Source organism: Rattus rattus, chromosome 6, assembly GCF_011064425.1.
Source record: "Rattus rattus isolate New Zealand chromosome 6, Rrattus_CSIRO_v1, whole genome shotgun sequence".
In the NCBI taxonomy this organism is placed as follows: Eukaryota; Metazoa; Chordata; class Mammalia; order Rodentia; family Muridae; genus Rattus; species Rattus rattus.
The window spans coordinates 69,046,170-69,059,921 of NC_046159.1; the positions used below are offsets into that span (position 1 = coordinate 69,046,170).

Here is a 13,752-nt window from a genome sequence, read left to right on the forward strand (position 1 = left end):
TTCAATTCAGATAACTACAGTCTTAAACAACTCAGCCGTGTACCAGGTAAACAAACACCATAGACTTCCCTTAAGAATATGTAATTTACAATAAATTGAACACTCAGATAAACTTTGGAAGAGATATTCAGATGGCAGGCATATCTACTCTCCAAAGGATTAACTAAGAATTTTCTGGGACTCTAACACATTCAGGTGTCTATTTATAAGACTGACAGTTTAAGATTGAGAGCTACTATGGAAGTTCAGGGCAAAAGAGAACTTTGGAAGTCACTCCTAGTGAGGATTATCTCTGTAAATATAAGTCCAATCCTCCCCCTAAAAATCAAAATATCATGTTTCCATATAATTTTGAAATCCAAATCTCTCCTATAAAGTCAAACAACTCTTTGATGATAAAGACTCTTTTCTTTCAGTGGAATATTGGGCTTCTATAGGATGAGAAGACTAAATCTGGGAAAACATCATAACATGACAAAATAGAGAGCATCTCTCTCCCCTGGCTCCTGTGAAATATAGAGATGTGTTTGTAAAGTGTGTGGTACTGGTGTCATGCCAGTTAATACTGAAATGCCAAGATTTCTTTATGATGGTTAGTTGCAAATGCCAATATCACACAACCTAGAATCGCCCAGGAAGAAAGTCTCCATAAGGGGCTGTTGACATTGTGTTGATCTATAGGCATGCCTGATTTGGGAGATTATCTTGGTTTCCTTAATTGGCATGAGGAAAGCCAGACTGGACATTAGCAGCACCATTCCCTGCTTTAGAGTTCTGGACTGCATAAGAATAGAAAAAGATAGCTAAGTACTAAACAAGCATGCATTGCTCTCTGCTTGACTGTGCATGTGATTTGGCAAACTGTTCCAAAACCCTACCTTGACTTCCTCACAATGATACACTGTACCCTGGAATTGTGAGGTTAAAACAATGCAGCAAAAGATAAACTCAAAATTTTTCTCCCCGAGTTGTTGTTAGTGCATTTAGTCACAGCAACAGAAATGAAACTAGAACACCCAACCCCACCCTGCTTAGGTTCAACAATGTGCTATAGCCAACAAGATGGACAAGATCTCTCAGGCAAAACTTTATCTTCAAAGTCTTGCTTTCCATTCAGATACAGTAAGAATATGAGGACAAATTTCTTCCAATGGCTGCGTTGAATTGTCAATAACTCAGGCTTTATCGGCACATTGCATCTGTTTCTGGGAGAAATTTTTCATGTAAGAATTAAATTAAAAGAAGAAAGCTCAAAGCTTTGGAGGATCTCCCCTGGCAAATGTTTTAAATCCGACTGGCCTATCATGGGACCTCGGTGAATGTTCCCTGGCCAGTAGTGGAAGACCGTCCCTTTAGATAGGAGTCCACTAGCATATGAATCACAGCCTTGCTATTTCAAAATAATGCTAGTTAAATCTTATCAGCAAGCAGTATGTTGGTGTATAATTACTTATCATTACTGTAATACATCATTTGAAAAAGTATTTCCCAACTGCTCCCCTTTCCTTTATGAATGTATTATTCATATCTATATAAATAACTGCTCGCTGAATTCATTTTAAAGAAATCCATTGACTCTAGTAAATTATTAGACACATGTAACTGTCACTCAGGCAATAATCTGGAAATGCCCTGCTAAGGATTTCTGGAAACTCAGTCCGTGGATGAAAGATGAACAAAACACCATCCCATCTGCTACCAAACCGATGGCATCAAATGATTTGGGATATAATTACAGAACTGACTACATTTTCAAGATGTGATTTCCAAAGGCCAAATATTTTTATTTCAATCCCTGTTTGTGTGTTTTGTCCAAGGGACATCAGTAGTATTCGTAAATCTCAGGCCTAGAATCTGATAGCTTTGGGCTACACAGGCTCCATATGTTAGGAGTCAGGCTGAGGAAAAAGGCAGAAAAGGGAAATTACAATGCTTGCCGTCTTCTCCCCTTTCTGTACTCTCTCTCTTTAACTTCATCTTGCTAGCTGTAAACATCTCCATGCCTGTTCATATACAAATAGAGATTTCAAGATAGTGGTATTGAATCTCATATTAGCACTAATTGTTTCGAGTACGCAATATTGAATCATGCTTATACTAAATAGTTATCTAAATTATCTGGTTCTTAAGTTTAACTTGATAGTTTGAATTTGTGTTTATTAAGTACACTGAGGAAAGCTACAGGACAACTTTGTGCTAAGCCATTTGTTTGAAAGGTAGAGTCAGGGCTGTTAAGCTGGCTCAGCAGATAAATTATCATGCCACCAAGGGTAACAGCAGGAGTTTGATCCCTAAGGTTCACATATAGAAGCAGAGCACCAACTCTGGAGTTCTTCTTTGATGGCATCAGATTAACCATGACACATACACCTACATATACTTACATAAAATAAGTAAATGGAATAAAATTTAAATATAAATGAATAGTCTAATTAAGATGGTGACTTTTTTTAATTTATTTATAAGTACACTGTAGCTGTCTTCAGACACACCAGAAGAGGGCATCAGATCTCATTACATATGGTTGCGAGCCACCATGTGGTTGCTGGAATTTGAACTCAGGACCACTGGAAGAGCAGTCAGTGCTCTTAACCTCTGAGCCACCTCTCCAGCCCAAGATAGTGACTTCTATGAAGCAAAAAGGAGTTAATTTGGGGGAAGTTGGTAAGAGGAGTATGGATGAATATAATCAACATGTATTATATGAAATTCTCAAAGAATTATTGTCTTTTTTTAAGAAACAGAAGTCTAGGAGGGTAGAACCTCTTTATTGTACCTAAGTTTGCAATATGGTGTATTTGTGTGTATATGTCTCTGTATGCGTATTGTATGTAGGAGTGCCCATTCAAACCAGAAGAGGGCGTTGTGTCCCCTGAATTGGAGTTAAAGGGCATTCTGAGCTTCTTGATGTGGGTACTAGAATCTAAACTCAAGTCATCCTGAAAATTAGTAAGGATTTAAACTGTTAAGATATCGCAGATCATGGGTTTATCTTCATCCTTCCTAAGAACCTCTCCCTATGACTTGCAGAGGTGTTGATTTGGTTGAACCCTCTCCCAAAGTAAAAGAAGCAAAATGTGCTGTTTCAATAGTAGGTCTTTTGTTAGTGATGCCCAAAGAGGAGGAAGTCATCAACCTGCTTATGGTCAGGATTGATAACAATGGTCAAGCCTGGTCATTACATGTTGTCAATGTAGGAGAAAAACGCATCCTTCATTTTAATCCTTTGCATGATTAAAGTCATTTTGATACCATTCAATTTAATTAAAAGCTTTTATGATTTAATTTTAGTGAGGGGAGAATGATCAGTCATTAAAATGGTGACTGAGTGATATTTTTTATTATTACAGTAGATAATAGGAAAAGGCCTTTGAGATCAATTCTTTTTTAAAAAGTAATCATTAAAATGTGTTATCGATAATGAAAAAGGAGTTGTTGATATTGTTAATTAATAACTGGTGAATTAGAACAGAACCTGAACTTAGTTTTCACAGTAACTCTAAAGAGAATTTGAGTCCATTATTCTGTTTACAAAGATTTAGGAGGGGAGTAAAGAAAGAGGAGTATAGGGGAGGAGAGATATGAAAGAGAAAATGAGAAGCGATAACTAGAAGGTGGGAAGGAGAATGTAGGAAGTTCAGGGAAGTCAGGTACATAATGTCTAGGGCAGAGGGAATAAAAAATCAGTTTGGTTCTCAAGTAAAACTAATCAGTTAAAGAAAAATGCATGAATACCCATTATGGCCTTTCATAACAATCAACAAAGAGAATGAATTTATTTAAATTCATTTTCCTTTTATTTTTAAATTAATAGTTGATAGTCTAAATTGGATGCCATATGTTTCTCTGGTATAAATTTTATTTGACCTGTTTTTCATTTCTCATCAGCAATATTATTAGGATGTTAAATCCTAACTTGATAATAGATGAGAAAACTGTAGGCAATTCATGTTGAGAATTTTTTCTTTAAAAGGTAATAAAGAAGGAAGAAGAAGGAGAAAGGGAAGAAGAGACGGGGACAAAGAAAGAGAGGGGAGGGTATTCTCAGTGAATGTACTTTTCATACAACTTGTTGATTTTTCTATGATCTAGGAAAAAATAGTTTCAAGCCAACTGTACATTAGCGTGGCTGTTTATAAATCCCAACAGACATTATTTCTCCTTCAATTGCAAGATTGAAGCCCTATTTTTATACTAATTTTAGAATAGACACAAGTTGAGACAAAATTCTCTGTGAAGAATGCTGCAGGCTAGGCTGGTGACCTAAATGGACCCAATGCACATAAACTCTGTTCAAACCTGATACACCTGTTGAATCTCATAGTTGTTGATGAGATTACCATCTCACAGAGTCAACCTCTGACCTGCACACACACAATGGCATATATATATATATATATATATATATATATATATATATATTCCACATGTGCTCATGCACACACACACACACACACACACACACACACACACACTCCCACACATACACCTCACACACAGTAACAATACTAATAAGTAAAATACATAGAAGAGACTGAAAATCTCAATATCATTCATACACATAACCCATTTATTAGCTCAGTAATTCTTACATGACATTAAAATAAGGGGAAATGCTATTTTCATTTAAAAAAGACACAAACTCAACTACAAATAAGTTTCATCAAGAAGAAAGAAGAATGAGTTTCTTAAAAGAAAAGGGAGGACAATGAAAGGGGTGAGGAAAAATAACAGTAATTTCCAGGTATCCGGTGAGTTGCAGTTAGTCATGTGCATTGTTTAGAATGAAAGATTGGTGGCACAGCTCAGTTCATACATAAAAACAATTGATTGCTAGAAAGAATTATGAGAGGGTTGTTGGTAAACAGTAAGTCTTACTCAGGAAGTCCTCGGAGGAGGAGCAGTCATAGTCTGGGGTTCTGTAAGCAGGTTTTTACAGAAGCTTTTAATGTCTGGAAGGCAGAGATTGCAGTGGTACCTCTGACATAAACTATAGCCCAGCCTATCAAATCAGTCCCCAAACCACACAGATAAGTTTTGCTTTCTCTTCAGGAAACTAAAGCTGTCTTAATTTTTATTTCCACAAAAACTGTATGAAAATTTTGCAGTTACCACAATGACCTCAACTGAAACATTTGGTAGAACTTAACAACTCCAAGAACTCACTGAAAATTGAAATATTTACAACTTGATTTGAGGCAAGGAGTAGGGCTCAACAGGTAAGAGCACTGACTGCTCTTCTAGAGGACACTCATTTAACTTTGAGCTCCTAAACCGTAGCTCACAAGAGCTCTGCAACCACAGTTCAAGGAAATCTGATGCCATCGTCTGAGTTCTACAGGCACCCAGGATACATGTGGTATCCAGACATACAATCAGACAAAACAAGGAAACACGGAATAAAAATATATAAATAAGTAAATTGATTCTATGTGCATTATAGAAGTAGCACCTGTCATCGCAACACCTAGAAAGTTGAGTCAAGAAAATCCCAAGTTGAAGACTACCATGTACTGTATGATGAGACCTGCGAACGCAGACACACACAGGCACACAGACAAACACAGGCACACAGACACACACAGGCACATACACACACACACACACACACACACACACACACACACACACACACACACACACACACACAACACAACCTCAAAAACAATTCAAATGAGTAAGATCAGAGGAAAGACCAGTACAGAATAGAAATGTGAAACTTTTTGTAGGCTATTCATGAGACCTGGATATATCCATGACCCAGGGATGGTCCATCTTGTAAGTCAGTTCACTAACTAGAAAGCTCTATAGGTACTTAGTATCCAGAGTTTGTACCAAAGTTTTCTCACATAAAAGTGATTAAATAGCTAACCACTCTGTTTAGTTCTGTCTCCATTCTTCTTCCCTAGTTCTAGGCTCCTGATCCTTTGATTGGTCTTTGTTTCCTTATTTGATTTGTGTGGATTTGTTTGTTTGGGTTTTTTTTAGTTAATTATAGTCTGTCTATATGATACTGGCTGTCTTGGAACTCTATATATAGACCAGACTGGACTAAAACTCATCAAAAACCCTCTGCTGGGTTTAAGGGCATATTAACACCATGACTGGCAGACGATTGATCTTTCTAATGAACAGTCCTCATCCAGAATCTGGAGTCAACCGAGACTACGCTATCATCATATCAAAGGTATAGAAATCTGGGAGACATCTGCACTGAGCAGCTGTAGAAGATCTCCCTGAGGGAATTAGCCTTGGTAGTCTTGGGTCTACATGGCCTAGGTGACCATAGGGAGACCTTTAGGTCAGCATTGCAATATTCCATAGTGGCCAAGTGTTATGGAGAGCAAGTGTGTAGGCTTGTGCTGAGAGCTGATTCTTCTGCTGCCCTCTTCGCTGAGCACTATCTCCAGGGCTCGTACCAGCCTGATGCAGGGATTACCACTTGCTGCCCAGGCTCTGCTTTTCACCTGCTGATAGACAAACCATTTTCACTTTTTCATCTGCTTAATGAGAGCATAACTTTTGATGTTTAAAGGTATCTTTCCAACTGTGGTATCATATACAATTTTACAATGCTATTTCTTTTTTCTTTCCTTTTAAACTCACCTGCCTTTTCCTTTGGCACTTTGCTCCATGTTTCTTGCTTTGATGCCATCTGCCAATGGGGGGGAAATAGAATATTGATTGAACAGAAAAGTTACATGAATGAAGTTGATCTTTGCAAGCAAGGCCTTGTCATAATACTGAGATTTTCCCTTACCGACTATGATAGAAGGATAAAAACTGGAAATAACAATCCAGATTCCCACCCTGAGAGATTTACACAATGGAAATAGGAAACTGAGGGGAAGAGCGATAACCCAATGAGTAAAGCCTGTTTCTTGGCCAGACTACCTGAATTTGATCCCCAGGACATACATGCTTGAAAAAAAATTAACTCCTGAAAGTTGTTCACTCACCAACACATTGGTAACACACACCCCTTTGTCTGTCTCTCTTCTGTCACTGTCTCTGTCTCTGTTTCTGTCTCTGTCTCTCTCTCTCTCTTTCTCTCTGATGCACACACATACATGCACACACGTGACAAACAGAGGGAGGAAGGGAAGGAGGGAGAGACAGGGAGAGATTGTACTTAAAAACATTAAATTCAAAAATGAAACCAGGAGATTGCTCAGCCCTAAGTCCTACACTGAAGCTCTAGCTTCTCAAGTTTTTCACTTGTACATATTGTCTAATGGTTTTACTGGCGACTAGAGAGAGGGCTCCATGCACAAAGGTACTTGCTGCCAAGCCTGACTACTTGAGTCCAATCCCAATATAGTGGAAGGGGAGGAGTAGTACCTCCCATAAAATGGCCTCTGATGTCTATGCACATGCATTCCCAAATGTAAAAATCAACAAGTTCTTAAATTTGGAGACGAGCATCCTTTGATACAGAATTCTGTACACCTTTGAGCCCTGTACTTTGAGTTTCTCAGCTGTTTTAATGTATGCACCAGTTTATGAGATTCAATGGCATATATGTCTATACAAGTCAATGTGACTGACATTGCCTTTTCCCCACTTCACCCACTTGTTGATCTAATCAAATATAAATATATATGGTGGCTATATGTTCTTTATAACAATAGAGCACCATACAATAACAAATGATTATGAGCAAGACCAGGCCAAATAGCAAACACTGATAAATTCCAGAAGTTTCTCATGACTCAAAAGTCTTTAGTTGGGGACTTGTCTTAGTGTTCTATTACTATGAAGAGATACCATGACTAAAACAATTCTTACAAAAGAAAGCATTTCATTAGAGCTTGCTTACAGCTTTAGAGCATTAGTCCATGATCATGTTGGGAAGTGAATATTGGGCATGGTACTGGAGTACTAACTGAGAACTTTACATCCTGATCCTCTTGTGGATCAAGTAGAACAGGACAATTGGCCTGGTGTGGGCTTTTAAATCCTCAAAGCCATCCACAGCAACACATCTCCTTCAAAAAAACCAAATCTATTTTAACAAGAACACATCAAATACTTCCCAAACAGTTCATCAACTAGAAACTAAGCCTGCCAATATATGATCCTAGTGAGGGTGCGTTCATTCAAGCAACAACTGGTCTGGAAAGAGTCTCTTGTAGCAGAGGATCTGGGGGGTCCAATCCCCAACACCCTCTATATGGCCCATAACCATCCCTAACTTCTAGGGGATCCTTCTTCTAAATTCAAATGCACATGATACAATGATATACATGCATACATTCAGGAAGACCTTTATATTAAAGTACACATAAATATTAACAATTAAGACTTCAGCTGTGTTAAATATGTCATTGGGGTTAGGTACAAACATTTTGCTGGCTCTTCTAACTGTTATCTGTTACTCTCCTGCCTGTCTACTTTCCTAGAGTGGTCAGTCAGCTCCTGTAGATTCAAAAATCAACTTGAGCTCTAAAGTCACAGGTAATACAATTCAAACTCATGCACCTGCCCTTAGCTTGAAGGAGCCCACTTAGAGGATGCTTTCAGTCCAGGGCCACTTAGTCTGTCCATGGGGAGTTCCAATCCTTGAACTTTGCTGACCTGTTTCTCTCCTTCCTTACTTTTCACTTCCTGAAGCAGAGAATATATTTTGATTGGCAAATGGCTCTCCCACATTTCTGAAAGGCATTGTATGAACATAGAGCTCTGCTTGTTTCCTTTGTTACGCTGCTTTTATACCTTGAAATGTTTCTTTCTGTGATACTTAAGGGAAACACCATTTCATACCACCTCCTCAGGAGAGGCATAAAAAACACTATTGGATATTTGCTGAAATGCCACCTCTTGGCTCCATTGATCTGAAGGAATTTGGGATCCCCAAGGAGAATGAAGATTAATTATCCATTCAGACACATCCCTGCACACCTACTCCAGATATGTGATTTTTAAGGCAGTATGTATTGCCAAGTTCCAGGCCAGCCTTAGGAGTTTCTCAGAAATTCATATAGTTTGAGTTATGCAGATAATTCATATAATTCAAATGAGGTCATCCTCATATACAGAGCCAAGGGCCAACTTCTGAATCAGTAGTAATCAAACCTTTTAGACCTACATATCAGTTTCTGAGGATCCAAAGAATGCTTGTTCTAAAATATGTAAGCTGGGCCAATGAGGTAGTTCATCAGGCAGAGGTATTTGCATGAAGACTTGATAGCCTAAGTTCAATTCCTTAATTTCATAAGATGCCAAGAGAGAACCAATTCACCGGCGATATCCATGTAGGACCTAAGTGTGTGTGCTTTTGTGTGAGCACACACACACACACACACACACACACACACACACACACACACACACACCCCAAAATAAGAAAATATAAATGTACAACGTATTGTCAAGAAGACAAAGCCTAAGAATAAGAGAGAACATGGGCTTTAATCACAAATAGATATTACTAAGTAGTTTATTTAATAAGTTCTTTTATAAGCCATATATATATTGGTATGTTTGTGGATATAGAGAATCATAGGACAAACAATGAGATAGACTAGCCTTGTGATACCACCCAGAAAGTAAGCCCAGAGCCCAAGGAGATGACTCAGTGGGTAAAGTCTGCAGTGAAATCATTACTCCTTGAGTTTGTGTCACCAGCACTCATGTAAAAGCTAAGAGTAGCAGCATGTAGCTGCAACTTCAACACTGGAAGAAGGAGTGAGACAGACAGCTCTAAGGTGGCTTGCTGGCTCTTAGCCTCAATCCACTGCAGGTAATAGTTTACCATGGACCAAGGTAAATATGTCATCCCCTTTAATAGTTTCTGTCAGGTGCCTCTTCACAGCAATAGGGAAGTGACTAGCAGAGTGGGTGAGGGAAGTCCTATTTTGGTGGATTTGCTGCAGTGGGAAAGATATCAATGGTGACATGTGCATTTGTTGCGTCTGAGAGAAGCTGTGAACCGTATTCACGTGTCATGTCAAAAAAGGAGGGTGGATTTCTGGGTACTGCTTGTCGTGACCATAAAGTGAGATGAAGAACTCGAGGAAAACAGAAGGAAAAAATGTATTAGTCAGTTTTTTATTACTGCAATGAAATACCAGAGGCAGGTGTCTATAGATATAGAGAAACTTATTGTTTATTTTCTCTAGTACAGTGAGAAACCTTTTTATGAGTGATGAGTGTAGACATCTAAATAGTCTGACTTAGGAGGGAGTGACATTACCTGTTTCCTGTCTACTACAATAGCACAGGAGGAGCATGAGTATGCCAATATGTATCTTTGTACTGTCAACATATAAATCTATTGGAATTCAAGTACAGGGCCTCCAACCTAATGTCATAGGACATAGTTTAATTGCTTCCCAAAAGTCCTGGATAAACACAATTAGGTTAATTTTCCACCTTGTTTATATGATAAACATAAAACTTTGGGAGTTAAGGCTGGAGAGATGGCTCAGCAGTTAGAGGTCCTCTTAGAAATAACTCATGCAGTTCCTAGAACCCAGATAAGGTGCCTCCTAATGACATGAATTCCAGCTCCAGGGGGTCTAATGGCCTCTTCTGTACTATACAGACACCTGCATGGATGTGTGCACACGCGAGTGCACGCACACGCACACACACACACACACACACACACACACACACACACACACAGCTTTAAAAATTATCTGTAATTTTAAAAAGAAAATAACACAGTGGAGAAAGTGTGCAATGGAGCCCTCATACTTTATACCTTGCTGATGAGAATATAAATTAGCTCAATGATTTGGAAAGTAGAATAACAATTTTTTAAAATGCCTAAAATAAGTGTTAGAGAGATGGCTCAGTGATTAAGAACACTGACTGCTCTTGCAGAGGTCCTGAGTTCAATTTCTAGCAACCACATGGTGGCTCACAGCAATCTGTAGTGGGATTTGATGCCCTCTTCTGATGTATCTGAAGACAGCTACAGTGTACTCATATACATAACATAAATAATTACAAAAAAAAATGGCTACCATAAAATTACCCTATACCCCAGCCTTTCTACTTCTAGATATAAAAATAAGAGAAATAATCTGAACATATGAAATGTATTCACAAACATCGAGAGCCCTGTTCATTATTCATAAGAGCCAGTGTCCATCAAAGATACAACTGAATAAGCAGTATGTTCATGGTACAATGTGCATGCTATGGTTCAAAGTCCACGCTACGCTGTAGATAAACCATGAAAACCTGCTAGGCAAAAGAAGTCAGATAAAAAGCTGCATATTGTATGATTCCCCCTACATAAAATGTGTAGAAAGGGAAAATGAAGAAACTAGAAGATTATAAATTGCAGGGAATGAAAACCATACAAGTTGAGAGTGACTCTCTTTCCATTCTCATCCCTCTCAACCAAACAATGGTTTGGGTCATCACATACTGGCTCAGAACCGACTTACCTTCCACATATCCATTCCCTGTGTCTTCACGATCTCCTAAAGTCAAAAAGATTTGATGTTGCAAGCTATGTTTGGGCACTAGATGATTTTTTTAATGGATACTTGAGATCAGCATCTTTAGGAGACCTCATATCTCATGGTGGGCCCTGTTTGCAACTTCAAAATTCCCTATGTTTCCACAACAGTCTCTTGATTTCAGAAGACCTTCTTCAAATCATTTGTTCTAGATGATGCAGCAACACCTTCCAGTAGTTCCTTCTTTCCATGTGGGATACCTCAGGGCTCCTGTTTTCATTCTGAGTTTGAATGCAGGGAGAGAGTATAGGAGTGATTAGTTGTTTTCTCTGTAGCAGCATGAGTTACAGATGTGGGATATATTAGAGAAAGGGAGCAAAATTAGCTTCGAGATTGTCCTGCTGATTAAGTATCTACTTATGAAAAATCAAGTCATCACACACTGTTGTACACCTCGCTGGTATGCTTGGCTGGGGCTTCCCATTCTTTTGCCTGCCTTCACGTCATTGTACATTGTGAATTATTCTTTTGAGAAACATTCTATTTCCATTTTACATGTCACATCATACCTACCTCTGCACATCTTGTTTCTCAATTCTCTTCAACTTCCCATCCATTTAATGAGCTAAGAAAAATCCTCTGTCTTTACTGTCTTTAGAATAACTACGTATATAGAATAGTGCCTGGGGGAGATAACGAATTCTTCTCCACCTTTGGTTTCCATTGCATGTATGAACCTTATACTGTCCTATTGTTCTCTAAGCCTTTGAAAGCAAGGCCACTCTTTCTCTATTTGTAGCACCTATGGCACCTAGAGACTAACTGAACTGAATTGATAAAGTTGATTTGTCCATTGACCATGAGTATATAATGTGACATAAAATATATCAACATGAAGGGCTAGAAAGGTGTCTACGCAGTTCAAAGGCCTGGCTGCTCTTATCTGCTACTGTTAACTCAGGGTCTTTCAGAGGACCCTCATTTGATTACCAATATCCACATGGTAGCTCACAGCCATCTATAACTCCAGGCACTAAGTATCCAATACCTTCTTCTGGCCTCTGTGGGTATAAAATATATGCATTGTATACAAACATATACACACAGGCAAGATACCAATATACATATTTTAATTAAATATACAACACACACACACACACACACACACACACACACACACACACACACACACAGGGTGAGGGTGGCTCAGTCAGGAAAGTGCTTGGCAGAGAAGCATTTGTACATGAGTTTGATCTTCCTGAACTGCAAGCATGATGTTACATTTCTGAAATCCCAGAACTGGGGAAATAAAGACAGTAGGATCACAAGGGTTTTCTGGCCAGCCAGTCTATCTAAATCAGGTTGAGTAAAAGACCCTATCTCAAAACTAAGAGGAAAAATCAACAGAGGACGACAGCTGCTGAATGGTATTGACCTTTGATGTGTACATGCACACACACACACACACACACACACACACACACACAACACGGACACACACACACGGACACATATACATGAACACATGCACACAGTATATGTGTTTATATTGTACATATATACTTATTCATAATACATGAGTGAAGTAATGGTATCGTGTACACAACATGGAAAGATGTCCTGCTGCACTCTAAATTAGTGACTGCTAAGGGTTGTAACTGTTTTAACACTTTCTCCTGGTGAGAGACAGGACCACAGTAAACACGAGTCTTGGGAAAGCCATTAAAGGTAGTTTTAGAACTTCAGTAAACGTTGAGTCATCATGAAAATTTGAATGAATATAAAATAGAAGAGATTACATAAAAGGTGTGAACATGGGGAGAGTGGTAGAAATAACAGGCACTTGGTTGTTTAGAAATTCCTGAACTGACCCATAATAGGTTCATGGACTTTTAAACAACTTTAATCCAACATAATTATAAACAAAATATAAAATTCCATCTAGTAAGGTCCATACCTAAGTATCATTCTGTTATAAATAACATTGAAACAACAGTTACTCTATATAATTAAAACAAGTTTGTGGTCAGTTAAGTGTGGTAACAGATATGAGGATGATGTCAAAAATTTTGGTGTGAATACTCATGATACTAATTAAATGCTAGTGTGTTGTTAGAATGTGCAAAATGCAGTAATTTTAAGCCTACTTCCAAAACGGAAATAGTGAACCATTCTAAAGTAACAGATTTTGGAGTTGTTTGTTCTAACCCACACAACCTGTATACAGATCTCTAGACGTTTTGTGTTTCAAAGTCAAATAATCTTTGATTCCTTATGGCCCCGAAGGCCAATGGTCATGCAAACATGACAAAGAAAGCCCACAAATGCGTGTTTA

The 13,752-nt window shown here is 38.4% G+C and overlaps 1 protein-coding gene across 4 annotated transcripts in view; it reads left to right on the top strand.

Annotated features, from left to right (window-relative positions):
- Ctnna2 (catenin alpha 2) overlaps positions 1-13,752 on the top strand; it is a 1,084,017-nt gene that overhangs the window by 668,889 nt on the left and 401,376 nt on the right. The gene's annotated exons all lie outside the window — the stretch shown is intronic.